Source organism: Budorcas taxicolor, chromosome 5 (genome assembly GCF_023091745.1).
Source record: "Budorcas taxicolor isolate Tak-1 chromosome 5, Takin1.1, whole genome shotgun sequence".
Classification (NCBI taxonomy): Eukaryota; Metazoa; Chordata; class Mammalia; order Artiodactyla; family Bovidae; genus Budorcas; species Budorcas taxicolor.
In genome coordinates, this window is record NC_068914.1 from 67,437,160 (window position 1) to 67,454,751 (window position 17,592).

General features: G+C 42.1%; 1 non-coding gene across 1 annotated transcript; it reads left to right on the forward strand.

The window, feature by feature from the left end:
- Nucleotides 1-5,134: 5,134 nt before the first annotated feature.
- LOC128049066 (U6 spliceosomal RNA) lies at nucleotides 5,135-5,241 on the forward strand. The gene has a single exon (XR_008199439.1). It is a non-coding gene; the product is annotated as a U6 spliceosomal RNA (small nuclear RNA).
- Nucleotides 5,242-17,592: the final 12,351 nt, after the last annotated feature.

The following is a 17,592-nucleotide window of genomic DNA, read 5'->3' on the forward strand; positions in this document are numbered from 1 at the left end:
GCGAGGCCATTTTACCAGCTGTGGGACTGTGGGCACATTACCTCCTCCATAAAAGGAGGGCGACTATTAATGCCTATCTCATTGGGCTGTCGTGAGGATGAAATGAAATAACACATGAAAATAAACTTAGCACTGTATTTAGGGCCTAGGAAGGGCTCCGTAAGCATCAGCTATTACAATCCTCAGCAGGTGGCCATGAGCAGGCCAACTGCCCTTGACTGGAAACGGCAGGCTCAGAGGAGCTCATCACTGCTGACCTGCTCATCACAAGCCTGCAATCTCTTCAACCTCAGCTATGTCTGTCAGAGCTCTCTAACAGGTCTTTTTAAGTATGAGAGATGATTTGGGATTTTTTTTTTCCTGTCTAAATTATTTTCACATGACAAATTTAAATTCCCAAAATTAATGTACATTATGTGAGCACCTTCTGGAACAGGCTGTCAAAAGCACCCTTCTTCATTTGAACATTCTATGAGATATTAATGGCTGAGTTTAGAGAGGTTTCTACAGTTGTTTAGGTACTTGGGTGTGTGTGTGTGTGTTAATAAGAACTCCCTTACCATTATGTGACCCATAAATATGAAGAGGAATTATCTGCTAGCCTGGAAAATTAGCTTATTAAGCCTGGCTCAAATAGACCAAGTCAGTCATATAAGAACTAATCAAATATTTTCATTTGAATCAACTGTAACTGTTATATAACAGTACAGAAATGGATCCTGTCCAATGCAGGGCAATCTCTGACCCCATCTAAACTGGGCTAGATATGAAATGGCTTGCTGAGTAGCTGAACTTGAGATGATATGCAGTCAATACATCCTTGGTGTCCAACTCCAGGGCATGCCATTCACACTGTGTTCTAGAATACCATGACAGAGCCCTTCTAAAGTCTAGACTCTCCAGAAAGTCTCGCTAGGGAAGGGAAGAGAACCGGGCTCTGGGGCTGGGGTGGTGGTTTAGTCGCTCAGTCCTGTCTAACTCTTGCAGCCCCATGGACTGGAGCCCCCCAGGCTCCTCTGTCCATGGGATTCTCCAGGCAAGAATCTGGAGTGGGTAGCCATTTTCTTCTCCAGGGGATCTTTCTGACCCAGGGATCGAACTCACGTCTTTTGTATTGCAGGTATTCTCCTGTGTTGCAGGCGAATTTTTGCCAACTGAGCCACCAGGGAAGCCCAAAAAGTTGAGGGGGAAAGACTTCCCTGGTGGTCCAGTAGTTAGGAATCTGCCTCGGAATGCGGGGGATGCAGGTTCGATCCTGGTAGGGGAACTAAGATCCCACATGCTGCAGGGCAACTAAGCCCATGTGCCACACCTAGGGGTGGGGTGGGGGGGGTGGTTTCTAACCCACTGAATGACATTTGTCCAGAGCTTGAAGCATAGTGCTGCAACATTAACATAAAGCTTTAAACTCACAAATTGGATTATAATTCCCATTTTCAGTTCTTTCAACAGTACAGAACATGAGCTATTAAGCACATATGAAGGCTCCTCTTTCCCTCCTCAGCCTCATCTCACGCCAGCACCCTCACCCCATCCTGGTTTAACTCAGCCCCCCCCGCCTCCCTTCTGTGCCCACCACATGCCAAGGCTGCTCCCCCACTCCGGGGCTCAGTCCCTCACTGTCCACCTGAGATTCCTCCTGTGTGTCCAACTCATTGTTTCCTATGTTTCCTACACAGCACTTGCCATGATTTTAATTATTTTATTTATAAGCTCATTGTACTCTGAGATCTCTGTCCCTAGACTAAAGGCTTTACGAAAGCAAGAAACGTCTTTATTTTATTTACAGTTAGGGCTCCAACATTTAGCCCAATGCCTGGCCCACAAGAAGGTCTCAATAAATGCTTGCTGATTAAGGACTGGAAGAAAATCTATTTATTCCCCAGTGCCACAGGGGAATGAACAGGTGTTTGTTCTTTAAGCGGGTGAACTGTATGATAAGGAAATTATATGCTATGTGAATTTTATCTTTAAAAAGCTGTTCCCAGAAAAAAACAAAAACTTACAGTAAGTTTAAGCTCAGAACTTTGGTGTTCTTAATACATCTATGACATGCAACACTGTTTCATGCACAAGCGGCTCCTTAGGAACAAGGAAGAATCATGATGGTACCAAAAAAGGGGGCAATTGCTGCACACTGGTGATTAAAGCACAGACCAGTCCATAATGGAAACTGGAGATCAACAACCCCAATTAGAGGACAACTGATAACATGTTTACCCAGTGAGTTCATGGTGCCCACTCAGCCTCTGGTAGACCAGAGACTTGGCAAACGCTCAAGAGGAAAGTGGACTCTGCTTCTTTTGTAATAGGATCAAAGTGATGCTTGGTTTAGGGGATGGAGGAGGGATTTTCTTATTGTCTTCTCCCCATGAAACTTGCTCAAAAGCATTCAAATGTTTAAAATTTGATTATAGAAAACTTTCTATTTTATTTTTGCCTGTATCTCTGAACCATTTGAATAGGCTTCCCTGGTGGCTCAGTGGTAAAGAACTCACCTGCCAATGCAGGAGACATGGGTTCGATCCCTGGGTTGGAAAGATCCCTTGGAGAAGGAAATGGCAACCCACTTCAGTATTCTTGCCTGGAGAATCCCATGGACAGAGGAGCCTGGTGGACCACAATCCATGGGGTCACAAAAGAGTCAGACACAACTTGGTGACTAAACAGCAACAACAACAACAAAAAAAAACCATCTGAATCCTGGCAAACCAGTTTTTACTTACCATTTATGCTTCTTATTCAAAGTAATCTTGTGCTGGACAGGTAAGTATACGTCTCAAGCTGGACTGTACTTGAGCCCCTTGTATGATGAGAATAACAGAATGTCCCAATTAACTTAAAATAACCCAGTTGATGGCTCAGATGATAAAGAATCTGCCTGCAACGTGGGAGACTCAGATTCAATCCCTGGGTCAGGAAGAGGCCCTGGAAAAAGAAATGACTACCCATTCCAGCATACTGAAAAACAGAGATATTACTTTGCCAACAAAGGTCTGTCTAGTCAAGGCTATGGTTTTTCCTGTGGTTATGTATGGATGTGAGAGTTGGACTGTGAAGAAGGCTGAGCACTGAAGAATTGATGCTTTTGAACTGTGGTGTTGGAGAAGACTCTTTAGAGTCCCTTGGACTGCAAGGAGATCCAACCAGTCCATTCTGAAGATCAGCCCTGGGTGTTCTTTGGAGGGAATGATGCTGAAGCTGAAACTCCAGTGCTTTGGCCACCTCATGCAAAGAGTTGACTCACTGGAAAAGACTCTGATGCTGGGAGGGATTGGGGGCAGGAGGAGAAGGGGATGACAGAGGATGAGATGGCTGGATGGCATCACTGACTCAATGGACATGAGTCTGAGTGAACTCCGGGAGTTGGTGATGGACAGGGAGGCCTGACATGCTGCGATTCATGGGGTCGCAAAGAGTCAGACATGACTGAGTGACTGAACTGATTGAACTGATCCATTCCAGTATTCTTGCCTGGAGACTTCAATGGACAGAGCAGCCTGGTGGGCTACTGTCCATGGGGTCAAAATGAGTTGGACATGACTGAGCAACTAACACACACATGACCCAGTTGGAGGTAGGCTTCTTAGGAAATGGCTATCCTTCCCACTTGCAGACAGAGACACCTATGGGATTACGGGAGATCTCTTATGGACCCTTATGGCTTCCAAAAATCCTTTCTGGTCAGAGATGGGCATTGACAAACTGAGCCATCAACGGCAACTAATATAATAAATTGGGTGCTAGTAACTCCTTGTTCCATCCCTCTACGCAAAGTCCCTTGGCTTAAAGGAGTCAAGTCTTTGATGGAGTCTCTGGCTCATTCTTGTTATGTTTCTTGCCGTGTACAGAATATAGTGGAAGGGGAAATTTCCTTCATAATATAGTTTCTAAAGATTAAGACACTACTCAGATGAGCATCTCCAGAGATCCTGTAACAGGCAAAAATAACAAGTGTTTTCAGATTTTAAAAACCTGGAACTGAATTCTAGCTCCATAAGACTATATATGATATAGGCAAGTAATTTAACCTTTGAAAAACAAAGCAAGTTATTTAACCTTTGTTTACCTGTTGTACAATGGGAATAGGAATATCTACCACCTCATTGGGCTATTTTATGGGTCAAGTAAAACAGAACCTATCTATCACAGTACCTGGCACAAAGACAGCACCCAGCATGGTTTTTTTTAATTTTTACTGGAGTACAGTTGCTTTACAATGTTGTGTTTGTTTCTGGGGCACAGCAAAGTCAATCAATTGTATGTGTAAATAGACATAGCTTCTCTTTTTTAGATTTCTTTCCCAGGTAGGTCACCAGAGAGCACTGAGTTGAGTTCCTTGTGCTATACAGAAGGATCTTGTTACTTGTCTATTTTATACACTGTAGTGTATATATGTCATTACAATCTCCCACTTCATCCCACCCTCTTCTCCCCTGCCCCATGGCATCTATAAGTCTGCTCCCTGCACGTGTCTCCATTTCTGCTTTGCCAGTACGTTCATCTGTACCATTTTTCTGGATTCCACATATAAACAGCATCACACAACATTTGTTTTCTCTTTCTGACTTACTTCCCTCTGGATGACAGTCTCTAGGTCTTAGATAGCACTCCGTATGCTTTAGTTGTTACTGTTATTTCAAGAGAAAGTTCTGTTTAAAATGATATGGTGAGTGTGTGTGCTCCATCGTGTCTGACTCTGTGACCCCATGGACTGTAGCCCACAAGGCTCCTCTGTCCATGGAACTTTCCAGGTAAGAATACTGGAGTGAATAGCCATTTCCTACTCCAGGGGATTTTCCCGACCCAGGAATTGAACCCATACCTCTTGTGTCTCCAGCACTGGCAGGCAGATTCTTCACCAGTGCACCACCTGGGAAGCCCCATAAAAAAATCGCATGATGCTCAATGATTAAATTATAACCCTCTGAACCTCAGTTTCCTCATTTTTAAAATAAAAATAGTATCTATAGCATAAGTAAGCACTTAATAAGAAAATACATGTGACTGCTTTGTAAGTTATATGGCTGCATTAGCCTTATTTAATAGTTTTGGCATTGGTGTTATCAGTACCGTAACACTTGAAGCAATCATAACTATTGTCATATACATACACACGCAAAATCCACAACCAGTGCTCGCTTCGGCAGCACATATACTAAAATTGGAACGATACAGAGAAGATTAGCATGGCCCCTGCGCAAGGATGACACGCAAATTCATGAAGCATTCCATATTTTTGGAAGTTTTGGCCACAGCAATCAGAGCAGAAAAAGAAATAAAAGGAATCCAAATTGGAAAAGAAGAAGTAAAACTCTCACTTTGCGGATGACATGATCCTCTACATAGAAAACCCTAAAGACTCCAGCAGAAAATTACTAGAGCTAATCAATGAATATAGTAAAGTTGAGGGATATAAAATCAACACAGAGAAATCCCTTGCATTCCTATACACTAATAATGAGAAAGTTGAAAAAGAAATTAAGGAAACAATTTCATTTACCATTGCAATGAAAAGAATAAAATACTTGAGAATATATCTACCTAAAGAAACTAAAGACCTATATATCATCAGCTCAGTTCAGTCACTCAGTCGTGTCCGACTCTTTGTGACCCCATGAATTGCAGCACGCCAGGCCTCCCTGTCCATCACCAACTCCCGGAGTTCACTCAGACTCATGTTCATCGAGTCCGTGATGCCATCCAGCCATCTCATCATTGGTTGTCCCCTTCTCCTCCTGCCCCCAATCCCTCCCAGCATCAGTCTTTTCCAATGAGTCAACTCTTTGCATGAGGTGGCCAAAGTATTGGAGTTTCAGCTTCAGCATCAGTCCTTCCAAAGAAATCCCAGGGCTGATCTCCTTCAGAATGGACTGGTTGGATCTCCTTGCAGTCCAAGAGACTCTCAAGAGGCTTCTCCAACACCACAGTTCAAGAGCATCAATTCTTCGGCGTTCAGCTTTCTTCACAGTCCAACTCTCACACCCATACATGACCACTGGAAAAACCATAGCCTTGAGGAGACGGACCTTAGTCAGCAAAGTAACGTCTCTGCTTTTGAATATGCTGTCTAGGTTGGTCATAACTTTCCTTCCAAGGAGTAAGCGTCTTTTAATTTCATGGCTGCACTCACCATCTGCAGTGATTTTGGAGCCCAAAAAAATAAAGTCTGACACTGTTTCCACTGTTTCCCCATCTATTTCCCATGAAGTGATGGCACCAGATGCCATGATCTTCGTTTTTTGAATGTTGAGCTTTAAGCCAACTTTTTCACTCTCCTCTTTCACTTTCATCAAGAGGCTTTTGAGTTCCTCTTCACTTTCTGCCATAAAGGTGGTGTCATCTGCATATCTGAGCTCATTGATATTTCTCCCGCCAATCTTGATTCCAGCTTGTGTTTCTTCCAGCCCAGCGTTTCTCATGATGTACTCTACATAGAAGTTAAATAAGCAGGGTGACAATATATAGCCTTGACGTACTCCTTTTCCTATTTGGAACCAGTCTGTTGTTCCATGTCCAGTTCTAACTGCTGCTTCCTGACCTGCATACACATTTCTCAAGAGGCAGGTCAGGTGGTCTGGTATTCCCATCTCTTTCAGAATTTTCCACAGTTTATTGTGATCCACACAGTCAAAGGCTTTGGCATAGTCAATAAAGCAGAGATAGATGTTTTTCTGGAACTCTCTTGCTTTTTCGATGACCCAGCAGATGTTGGCAATTTGATCTCTGGTTCCTCTGCCTTTTCTAAAACCAGCTTGAACATCTGGAAGTTCACAGTTCACGTATTGCTGAAGCCTGGCTTGGAGAATTTTGAGCATTACTTTACTAGCATGTGAGATGAGTGCAATTGTGCGGTCGTTTGAGCATTCTTTGGCATTGCCTTTCTTTGGAATTAGAATGAAAACTGATAGAAAACTATAAAACACTGATGAAAGAAAACAAGGACGACACTAATAGATGGAGAAATATACCATGTTCATGGATAGGAAGAATCAATATAGTGAAAATGAGTATACTACCCAAAGCAATCTACATATTCAATGCAATCCCTATCAAGCCACCAGCGATATTTTTCACAGAACTAGAACAAATAATTTCAAGATTTGTATGGAAATACAAAAAACCTCGAATAGCCAAAGCAATCTTGAGAAAGAAGAATGGAACTGGAGGAATCAACCTGCCTGACTTCAGGCCCTACTACAAAGCCACAGTCATCAAGACAGTATGGGACTGCCACAAAGACAGAAATATAGATCAATGGAACAAAACAGAAAGCCCAGAGATAAATCCACACATCTATGGACACCTTATCTTCGACAATGGAGGCAAGAATATACAATGCATTAAAGACAATCTCTTTAACAAGTGGTGCTGGGAAAACTGGTCAACCACTAGTAAAAGAATGAAACTAGAACACTTTCTAACACCATTCACAAAAATAAATTCAAAATGGATTAAAGATCTAAATGTAAGACCAGAAACTATAAAACTCCTAGAGGAGAACATAGGCAAAACACTCTCCAACATACATCACAGCAGGATCCTCTATGATCCACCTCCCAGAATACTGGAAATAAAAGCAAAAATAAACAAATGGGATCAAATTAAAATTAAAACCTTCTGCACAACAAAGGAAACTATAAGCATGGTGAAAAGACAGCCTTTGGAATGGGAGAAAATAATAGCAAATGAAGCAACTTACAAACAACTAATCTCAAAAATATACAAGCAACTTACGCAGCTCAACTCCAGAAAAATAAATGACTCAATCAAAAAATGGGTCAAGGAACTAAATAGACATTTCTCCAAAGAAGACTACAGATGGCTAACAAACACATGAAAAGATGCTCAACATCACTCATTATTAGAGAAATGCAAATCAAGACCACAATGAGGTACCATTTCACACCAGACAGAATGGCTACGATCCAAAAGTCTACAAGCAATAAATGCTGGAGAGGGTGTGGAGAAAAGGGAACCCTCCTACACTGTTGGTGGGAATGCAAACTAGTACAGCCACTATGGAGAACAGTGTGGAGACTCCTTAAAAAACTGCAAATAGAACTGCCTTATGACCCAGCAATCCCACTGCTGGGCATACGCACTGAGGAAACCAGAATTGAAAGAGACACGTGTACCCCAATGTTCATCACAGCACTGTTTACAATAGCCAGGACATGGAAGCAACCTAGATGTCCATCAGCAAATGAATGGATAAGAAAGCTGTGGTACATATACACAATGGAGTATTACTCAGCCATTAAAAAGAATACATTTGAATCAGTTCTAATGAGATGGATGAAACTGGATCTGATTATACAGAGTGAAGTAATTCAGAAAGAAAAACACCAATACAGTATACTAACACATATATATGGAATTTAGAAAGATGGTAATGATAACCCTGTATGTGAGACAGCAAAAGAGACACAGATGTGAAGAACAGACTTTTGGACTCTGTGGGAGAGGGAGAGGGTGGGATGATTTCGGAGAATGGCACTGAAACATGTATACGATCATGTCAGAAACGAACTGCTAGTCTAGGTTCGATCCAGGGTACAGGATGCTTGGGGCTGGTGCACTGGGATGACCCAGAGAGATGATATGAGGAGGGTGGTGGGAGGGGGGTTCAGGGTTGGGAACTCATGTACACCTGTGGCAGATTCATGTCAATATATGGCAAAACCAATACAGTATTGTAAAGTAAAAAATAATAATAATAATAATAATAAATAAGTAAGTAAGTAAAAAAACAAAAACAAAATCCACAACCAGTTCTCAATTTTCAGCCTCAGGATTAAAGATGACGAAGATACAGTGTTTTGTTTCCTAAAGAGCAGAAAAGAAACACACAAAAGAAAACAATTGTTAGGGAATGAAATGGCATGCTACTGGTTAATTTTTAAAAGGGTAAATGCGGTTAAAATTTTCAACCTCACATTTTGCAATGATGAGCAATAGAGGGCAATAAGTATAATATATTTATGCATATGCAAGCAGAGGAAGACAGTCGGATTTAGTTGTAAGAAGGATTCTAAATCCTGTTAGTTTCTCTACAGGAAAAGTAAGAGATAATATGACAAAATAAAGATAAGACCATAAAGAACAACATCATGCCTCTTGCTCTCAATAGCCCAATCCCTAGAAAAAGCACCAAAGCACCTCCGAGGTACAGAACTGACCTATTTTTGTGGCTGGAGGAAGGAGTTCTCAAGCTTGAGCAGACATCATGTGGAGGGCTTGTTAAAAACACAAATTGCTGGGCCCTTATCTTTTGGATAACAGGTATGAAGCGATATCTCATTATGGGTTTGATTTGCATTTCTGTGGTGATTAGTGACATTTGAGCACTTTTTCATGTACCTATTGGCCATCTGCACATTTTCTTTGGAAAAATATCTGTTCAGATTCTTTGCCTATATTTAATTGGCTCATTTGCCTATTTTGCTACTGAGTTATATGAGGTCTGTCTTTCCCTATATTACAAGATAAGGGTCTTTTGCCATTCCATACCAGCTTAGGATAGTTTGTTTCTATTTCTATAAAGAAATACTACTGAAATTTGCAGAGGAATTGCACTGACTCTGTAGATAGATCATTTTGGGTAGTATGGACATCTTCACAACATTATTTCCCATCTAAGAACACAGGATACCTTTCCATTTATTCGTACATTCTTCAGTCTCTTTCATGAGGGCCTGACAGTTTTCAGTGTACTAGGTCTTTCAGCTCCTTGGTTAGATTTCTTCCAAAGTATTTTATTATTGTTTTTGACTCTACTGTAAACAAGGTTGCTTTCTTAATACCTCTTTCAGACAGCTCATTTTTAGTACACAGAAACACAACTGATTATTTTGTATACCACCACTTTACTGAATTCATTTACTAGTTCTAACAGGCTTCCCTGGTGGCTCAGGCAGTAAGGATCTGCCTACAGTGCGGGAGACCTGGGTTCGATCCCTGGGTTGAGAAGATCCTCTGGAGAAGGGCATGGCAAACCACTCCAGTATTCTTGCCTGGAGAATCCCCATGGACAGAGGAGCCTGGCAGGCTGCAGTCTATGGGGCTGCAAAGAGTCAGATATGACTGAGCAACTAAGCACGCAACAGTTTTTTTAGTGGCGTCTTTAGGATTCTCTGTATCATTTGAAAACAGACACTTTTACTTCTTCCTTCTAATTTGGGTGCCTTTTCTTTCTTTTCCTTGCTTAATTGCTATGCAAAGGCTAGGATTTCTAGTACTATGTTCAGTAGAAATGATGAGAGTGAGCATCCTTATCTTGTTCCTAATCTTAGAGAAAAGGGTTTTAACTTTCCACTAAGTTTAAAGGATTTTAAGTTTCTATGGAGAAGGAAATGGCAACCCACTCCAGTGTTCTTGCCTGGAGAATCCCAGGGACGGGGAGGGAGCCTGGTGGGCTGCCGTCTATGGGGTCGCACAGAGTCAGACACGACTGAAGCGACTTAGCAGCAGCAGTATGATGCTAGCTGTGGGCTTGTCATATATGACCTTCATTATGTTGAGAAATATTTCTTCTAAACCTACTTTGCTGAAGCTCTGAATCATTAAAGGATGTTAGGTTTTGTCAAATGCTTTCTCTGCACCTGTTGAAATGATCATATACTTCTTATCCTTCATTCTGTTAATGTGATGTGTCAGATTCATTGATGTATGTATGCTGAACTTTTCTTGCATCCCAGGGATGAACTCCACTTGATCATGGTGAATGATCCTTTTAAGATGCTCCTGAATCCAGTTTGCTGGTATGCACCTATGTTACTGCACCTATGTTACTCAGGGAGACTGGCCTGTTATTTTCTTAGTGTCTTTGTCTGGCTTTAGTATCTAGGAAATGCTGAATGTGGAAGCATTCTTTCCTCTCTTTAGAAGAGACTGACAACGACTGAAATTCTTTCAATTTTTTGACAGAATTCACCTGTGAAGTCATATGGTCCCAGGCTTTTATTTCAAATGGAAGCATCTCTGTAAACAGTGGAGAGTAGGAAATAAGGGGATTGAAATGATGGTCAAGAAATGCTGTTATTTGTGGTGACATCTGATCTGTGAATCACTGGAAACCAGAGATTCCCCTGAACTTACTGGCTTGCTGGAGTCTCCAGTTCAAAGCACTGGTGGGTTCCCAACTGGTCCCCAAGAATATAATTTAAGTGCAAAGAGAAGTCAGTTTGGCCCGAGAAGACACCACAACCTTTGCACTGCTACAAGAACCCGGAAAGGATGTGAAAGGATACGAGGAAGTCTTTCACCAGAGATCTGCAAGGGAGAGCCTAGGCTTTTGTTCTTTTTGTTTGTTGAGTAATTTCATGTGTTACCAGATTCCCAGCTGTGACTGAATTCCTGGCTCATGGAAATTGCTATTATTACTATAACTGAGCAAAGTTATTAATAATAATGATCAGCACTTATCTAGGGCTTACTATGTGCTGAGCACTTTACATGTATTATCCTAAAGTTTTATCTATTATCTACCAGCCTATAAAGTAGGAACTACTATAATTTTGAGGCTAAGCAACTGGCCTTAAATCATAAAGCCAGTAAATAACAGAGGTGGGTTTGAAACAGAGCTCAATGCTCCTGATCTTGGTCTATATTCAGATACCTCTAGCACATGTAAAGAATGATCTCAGGTACACACCTCTAAAACTTAAGTGGTGCCTACAAGGCTATGGTTTTTCCAGTGGTCATGTATGGATGTAAGAGTTGGACTGTGAAGAAGGCTGAGCGCTGAAGAATTGATGCTTTTCAACTGTGGTTTTGGAGAAGACTCTTGAGAGTCCCTTGGACTGCAAGGAGATCCAACCAGTCCATTCTGAAGGAGATCAGCCCTGGGATTTCTTTGGAAGGAATGATGCTAAAGCTGAAACTCCAATATTTTAGCCACCTCATGCAACGAGTTGACTCATTGGAAAAGACTCTGATGCTGGGAGGGATTGAGGGCAGGAGGAGAAGGGGACGACAGAGGATGAGATGGCTGGATGGCATCACTGACTCGATGGACGTGAGTCTGAGTGAACTCCGGGAGATGGTGATGGACAGGGAGGCCTGGCGTGCTGCGATTCATGGGGTCGCAGAGTCGGACACGACTGAGCGACTGAACTGAACTGAAGAACCTTTAGAAAGCAAACACATTTCTATATGTGTATCTTCCCACTCCTCTTGAAAAACATTGACAATTTTTTGTCACTGCTATGCTATGACAATCTACAAAATGGTACAGAGAGAAGCAAACAGAATTCCTTTTGTTCTGTCGTAAATATTTTTTGTTATTTTATATTTTGTTATAGCTCAACAGGAATTCTTTGTCCACAGACTGTGCATTGATTTCTACCCCCGTTACAGTATCCTCTTACCTCCTTTGATATGAATCTTGGTCTTTCTCTTAGTTACCTTATGTCTCTAAGCTAAGGAAACAAACATTTGAAGAAAGCACATGGTTTCCATGATGAAGCACCTAAACATATTTCACAACTTAGCCTTAATTTTTAACTTTTTTTGGCTGTGTTGGGTCTTAGTTGTGACACGTAGGATCTTTTATTGTGGCGCACAGGCTCCAGAATTAATGGGCTTTGTGGCTGCCACAGTGGGTTTAGTTGGAGAACAAGAGCTTAGCTCCCCCATTGTATGCAGGATCCTAGTTTCCCCAACCAGGGATCCAATTCACGTCCCCTGCATTGGGAGACAGATTCTTAACCCCTAGACCACCAGGGAAGTCTCAAGCCTTATTTAATATTCCCAACAATGTGCAAGGCAGACACTGTCCTCCAACTTCGTGCATGAGAAGTCAAGCACAGGGATGTTGGATGTCAAGGTTAAGATCACCAAGAAAGGAGACCCGGTGCTCTGAGTCCCTGTCCTTAGACAACAAAGCCTGGCTCTCTGGCTTTCTCCTTATTCTCCTCGCTCTTTCCACAACTATACTTTTAAAACATCAATTCCATAAAAACTAAATAGGAAGGGGGAGTGTAGGGTCAGGATGCAGAACATTTTTCAAATAAAAATTTAAAAACAGCCTTTCCTGGTTTCCTGATGTCCTCGTGGAGCATGTATTCCTGCCACCCCACTGTCACTCAGCTGAGGTCTCCAGGATCCCTACCCCTAGAATTAGCTAGTGAGAAATGATTTCCATGTGTCTGTATGTAGAACAGGATGAACCACGAAGGCCAGTCTTGCTGACAGTGGTCTGTCTCTGCGGTTGGTAAGATGCACAGCCCTTTCCCTCATGTGGGAACTGCATAATGTAACACTGCCACCTTGTGGTTCCTTGACACAAGCTCAGAAACAACCCAGGGGCTCAGCAAAACCGGTGCTGTAAAACCACAGGGGGCTGGGAGCAGGGGCTGAAGGCGAACTGGAGGTTTCAGAGAGAATACAGAAGAGACGTCCTAACTTAACAGGTAAAACATAATTCCGTTTGTCATGAAATTATTTACTGGTCATGAGCACAGGGCTTGAAGGCAGATAGACCACAGTTTAAACTTACCAACTAAATGACTCCTTTGGGTCTCAGTTTCCTCGTCTGTATAATGGGAAGAGTACTAACTTCTTAGGACTGCTGTAAGAATTAAATGAGACAATGTGTGCAAAGCGCCTGGCCTTGAACTTACCACGTAATACACCCTGTTGTCTTCATGAGGCCAAGACAAGAACCATGTTCTCTTCTCTGAAGACCCAAAGCAGCTTTCCCTCCCCTGTCTTTTCCCAGCATCCTCCGTTTCTGCTTTGCTGTTCTCTGGCTTAAACACTTCACCTTTTGCTACCCTAGAAGTGTGGCTTTGGGGGCATCAGAGAACATTTCCAGTCACACCCGAAGCCTCTCGTAGTTTTGTGACCTTGGCTTCCCTAGTAGCTCAGATGGTAAAGAGCCTGCCTGTAATGCAGGAGACCTGGGTTCAATCCCTGGGTTAGGAGAATTCCCCTGGAGGAGGGCGTGGCAACCCACTCCAGTATTCTTGCCTGGAGTATCCCCATGGACAGAGGAGGCTGGCGGGCTACAGTTCGTGGGGTCACAAAGAATCGGACACAACTGGGCAACTAAGCACAGCACAGCCAAGTCATGTTAACTTCCCAAGTCTTAGTTTCCTCATATGTAAAATAGGGGGAATAATACCCATGTCTCCAGGTTACAGAACGAATTGGAAACAATACAGACAGACTCTCTGGCTGTCTTCCACACAGTCATTATTCCATGTGGTAGTCATTATTATTGCTGTGATTATATTTATTCATTCCAATTTTCCAACCCTTCAAGAAGCAACAAAACCTTTAAAGCTCATCTTAACAGGGAAGCCTGGCATGCTGCAGTCCATGGGGTTGCAGAGTCAGACAGGACTGAACACCTGAACCGAACTAACCATCAAAGATTCACTGGGCACTTGGAAAAGAAAGAATCAATTCAACTGATGACTAACTATTCAGTTCAGAGCAAAAATTATTTCCCCATGATTTCATAATATACTTATTTTCTCAAGACTAAAATGCAATTTTTCACATTGTGATGTTTCTGATATTGAGGTGTTTTTTTTTTAATCAACATGTACTTATAGGTTTGTTTCTTCTCTCCAGTCCCAACTTCCTCCAGAAAAAAAAATGTTACTAAATTGGGGTATATCTGATACTGGACAGTAGCATAAGACTAAGGAATATAAGTGGATTCTACTATTATCCTCCCCTGTGATTTATGGTGATACCCTGAGTGTTCCTAGCCATAAGAACATGAATTCCCAAAACCACAGTCTTGTAGGTGGAATAATCATTATGAGGACCCACCCAAGGGTCTGACCCACCTGGTTACATGACAGCTGCCTTCCTCTGCAACACAGAAGGAGATTGGAGCTGTTCTATTTCCCATTTTTTCATGTCCCAGAAACAAATGACAAGCCCTGAGCCCTCTAAATGCAAGTGGAAGTCAGCTTTCTTTCCTGAATATGCACACATTTAATCACTCCCGGATACCTGAGCAAGCAGCTTGGATGCTGAGCACTGAAACTGCTCAACCCTGGGTCAGGTAGAAAGCTGCACTTTCAAAGCCACAGAAATACAGCTGGGATCACTGCCTTGGTTTCTAATGAATGGAGACTTGTTGCATAATTGAAAACAGCCTAACATGCTTCATTCATTATTGTCAGAAGAAAGAAAGAAAACTGAGAAAAAGTCCTGATGCCAACACTTTAAAATGTCCCTCTGGTCCATTCGCTTGCATAAAAACTAGCCAGTCAACCCCAGCCACTCCAAGTCTTGGCAGTGCCTTCTCTGGCCCACCCCCTTGGTGCTGCAGATAAAATGATCTTTGTAGCTGCCTCTTTAGAAGGTAACTCCAGTGCAGTGGAATAACTAATAGGATGGAGAAATAACTAACATTTCACTCTGACCTAAACAGGCAGTTTCCGCCACAGGGTGCAGCGGGGAGGTCAGCCAACCAGTACCTTTGCTAATTCTTCCAAAGAAAAACAAAGTGAACGTGGATACCGCGGGGCCCCAGAGAGTGTGCTGGCAGCTGGGCTAATACCTGCAACTCTGATTCCTGAAAAACTGACAACTTACTCTTTCTTTTCTCCTCTCAGTGCATTTCTCCTGATGTTCATTCTTACGGCCATTGCCCAGGACACCTCAAAGGGACAGGCATCTATTAGGACTTAGGAGGGGAGCCATCAGATTGCCGTCAGCTGCCATCTTCACCTGAGCTAAATGCAAACTGACACCAATACAACACAGATTCTGTGCACAAGTTCCCTTCTTGAGATAAGCCACTGAAAAGCAATTACGGTGCGTGATCACAGTTGAACTGTTATGCCCAGGTACTGCTGCTTCTGTCTTGTTTGTATCAAAATGAAAAACTGAAGAGGGCTTGGTTTAAACTGAATAGAGATCTTTCTGAGATGCTATGGCTGGGCTGCTGTCATATCAACTTCTAGATCTGCAAAAAGAGATCCATGTATCTCCACAGCTAAAGTCAATCTCCACAGAAAGAAAACTTATAAAAGAGCTGGTCTAAAAAATGCCCTTGTATACTGGGCAATTCAGACAGGAAGACCAAAAAAATCTTAAACCTAAACAAGTGAAAACTCTCTAGCTGAGGAGTCCTAAAGGATCATATTAGGCTTAACAGAGATGAAATTACAGTAAGTCATTTATCTTCCAGGAACCAACCTCCCTTCCTGAAGAAGAGATTCTCACATCTTTCAGCTCCATTTCACTCCCTAAGAGCATCAAGGAGTAAGTCAACTTATGACATTGTACATATCATTTAATTCTTTATTCAACAAATATTTCTGGAGGGTCTACTGCAGCCTAAGCATATGGCAACAGTGAAGAAAAGTGAAAGTGAAAGTGAAGTCGTGTCTGACTCTGCGACCCCATGGATTGCAGCCTAAGAGGCTCCTCTGTCCATGGGATTTTCCAGGCGAGAATACTGGAGTGGGTTGCCATTCCCTTCTCCAGGAGATCTTCCCAACCCAGGGATCAAACCCGGGTCTCCCACATTGCAGACAGACGCTTTACCATCTGAGCCACCAGGGAAGTCACAATTCCCAAGTAATAGACCCAATTCTTTACAGTCTGTTGGAGCCAACCGCCCCTCCAACCATGACAGGCAGCACTAAGGTACATTGGAAGGAGCACTGGACTCAGAGTCAAGAACAGCGAGGTCAACTCTTGGCTCTGCCATTGACCTTGGACATGACTGTGTCTCCTGAAGCCTTAGTAAGATGAGGAATGTTCGTGAGTTGCCACTTACTTCACTTTCTGCTCATGTTCTTCAGAGCTCAGAGCATCTTGAAGACAGGATAGGTATTCACAGGACCAGGTTGGCCACAAAACTTCAGCCCTCTGCTTCAGCTTCAGAAATTCTGTTTGCTTCTGTTTTAGTACATCAGATTTCAGAGTAAGATCTCATTTGGAAGAAAAAGAGAAAAAAAAATCAACAGCTGAAATAAAATGTGAAAACTACAGCCTTAAATGATTGTAAAGTTCATTCCAAAGTTCTGTGGTTCGTTTTCCCAAATTTCATTGTTTCTGCCTCTTGGAGAATACATCAGTTTTTCAACTCTGGCAGATAAATTACATGGGGAAAGGTCTCTGAGAAAAGTTCCTCTCCTGTTAAGATGGACTTTTTAGGAATTTTATCCTACCATGAATTCATATGGCTTGTTCATCTCTCCTCTTATTGCCAGATTTCCTCTTCTCATCCTGCACTTATAAGGTCACTGATATGAGGTCACCACTGGTATGAATATCTCATTTCCTCTGTTACTGTATTTGACCTATTTTTCCTGCATAAAACACTGTTTCCTATTTTAGCCACCATTATAGGCTGCTTGCTCTCCTTGGTTTTGCTTGGTTGTTTATAGTCTACCTTGTTCTCAAAAAAGATATAAAGTGATTTATAGGAATGCATAAAACACAAGACTTAATGGCATCATTAAATGATATCAAAATCAAAGTTATGTATGCACATTTTAAAAAAGAGAGTTCAACCGGAATTTTTTTAATTAGCCCCATTTTCCAGAGACAAATGCTTTAAATCACTTAGCTATTTTCTTTTTAATCCTGAATATCATTTTTCATATTCCTTAA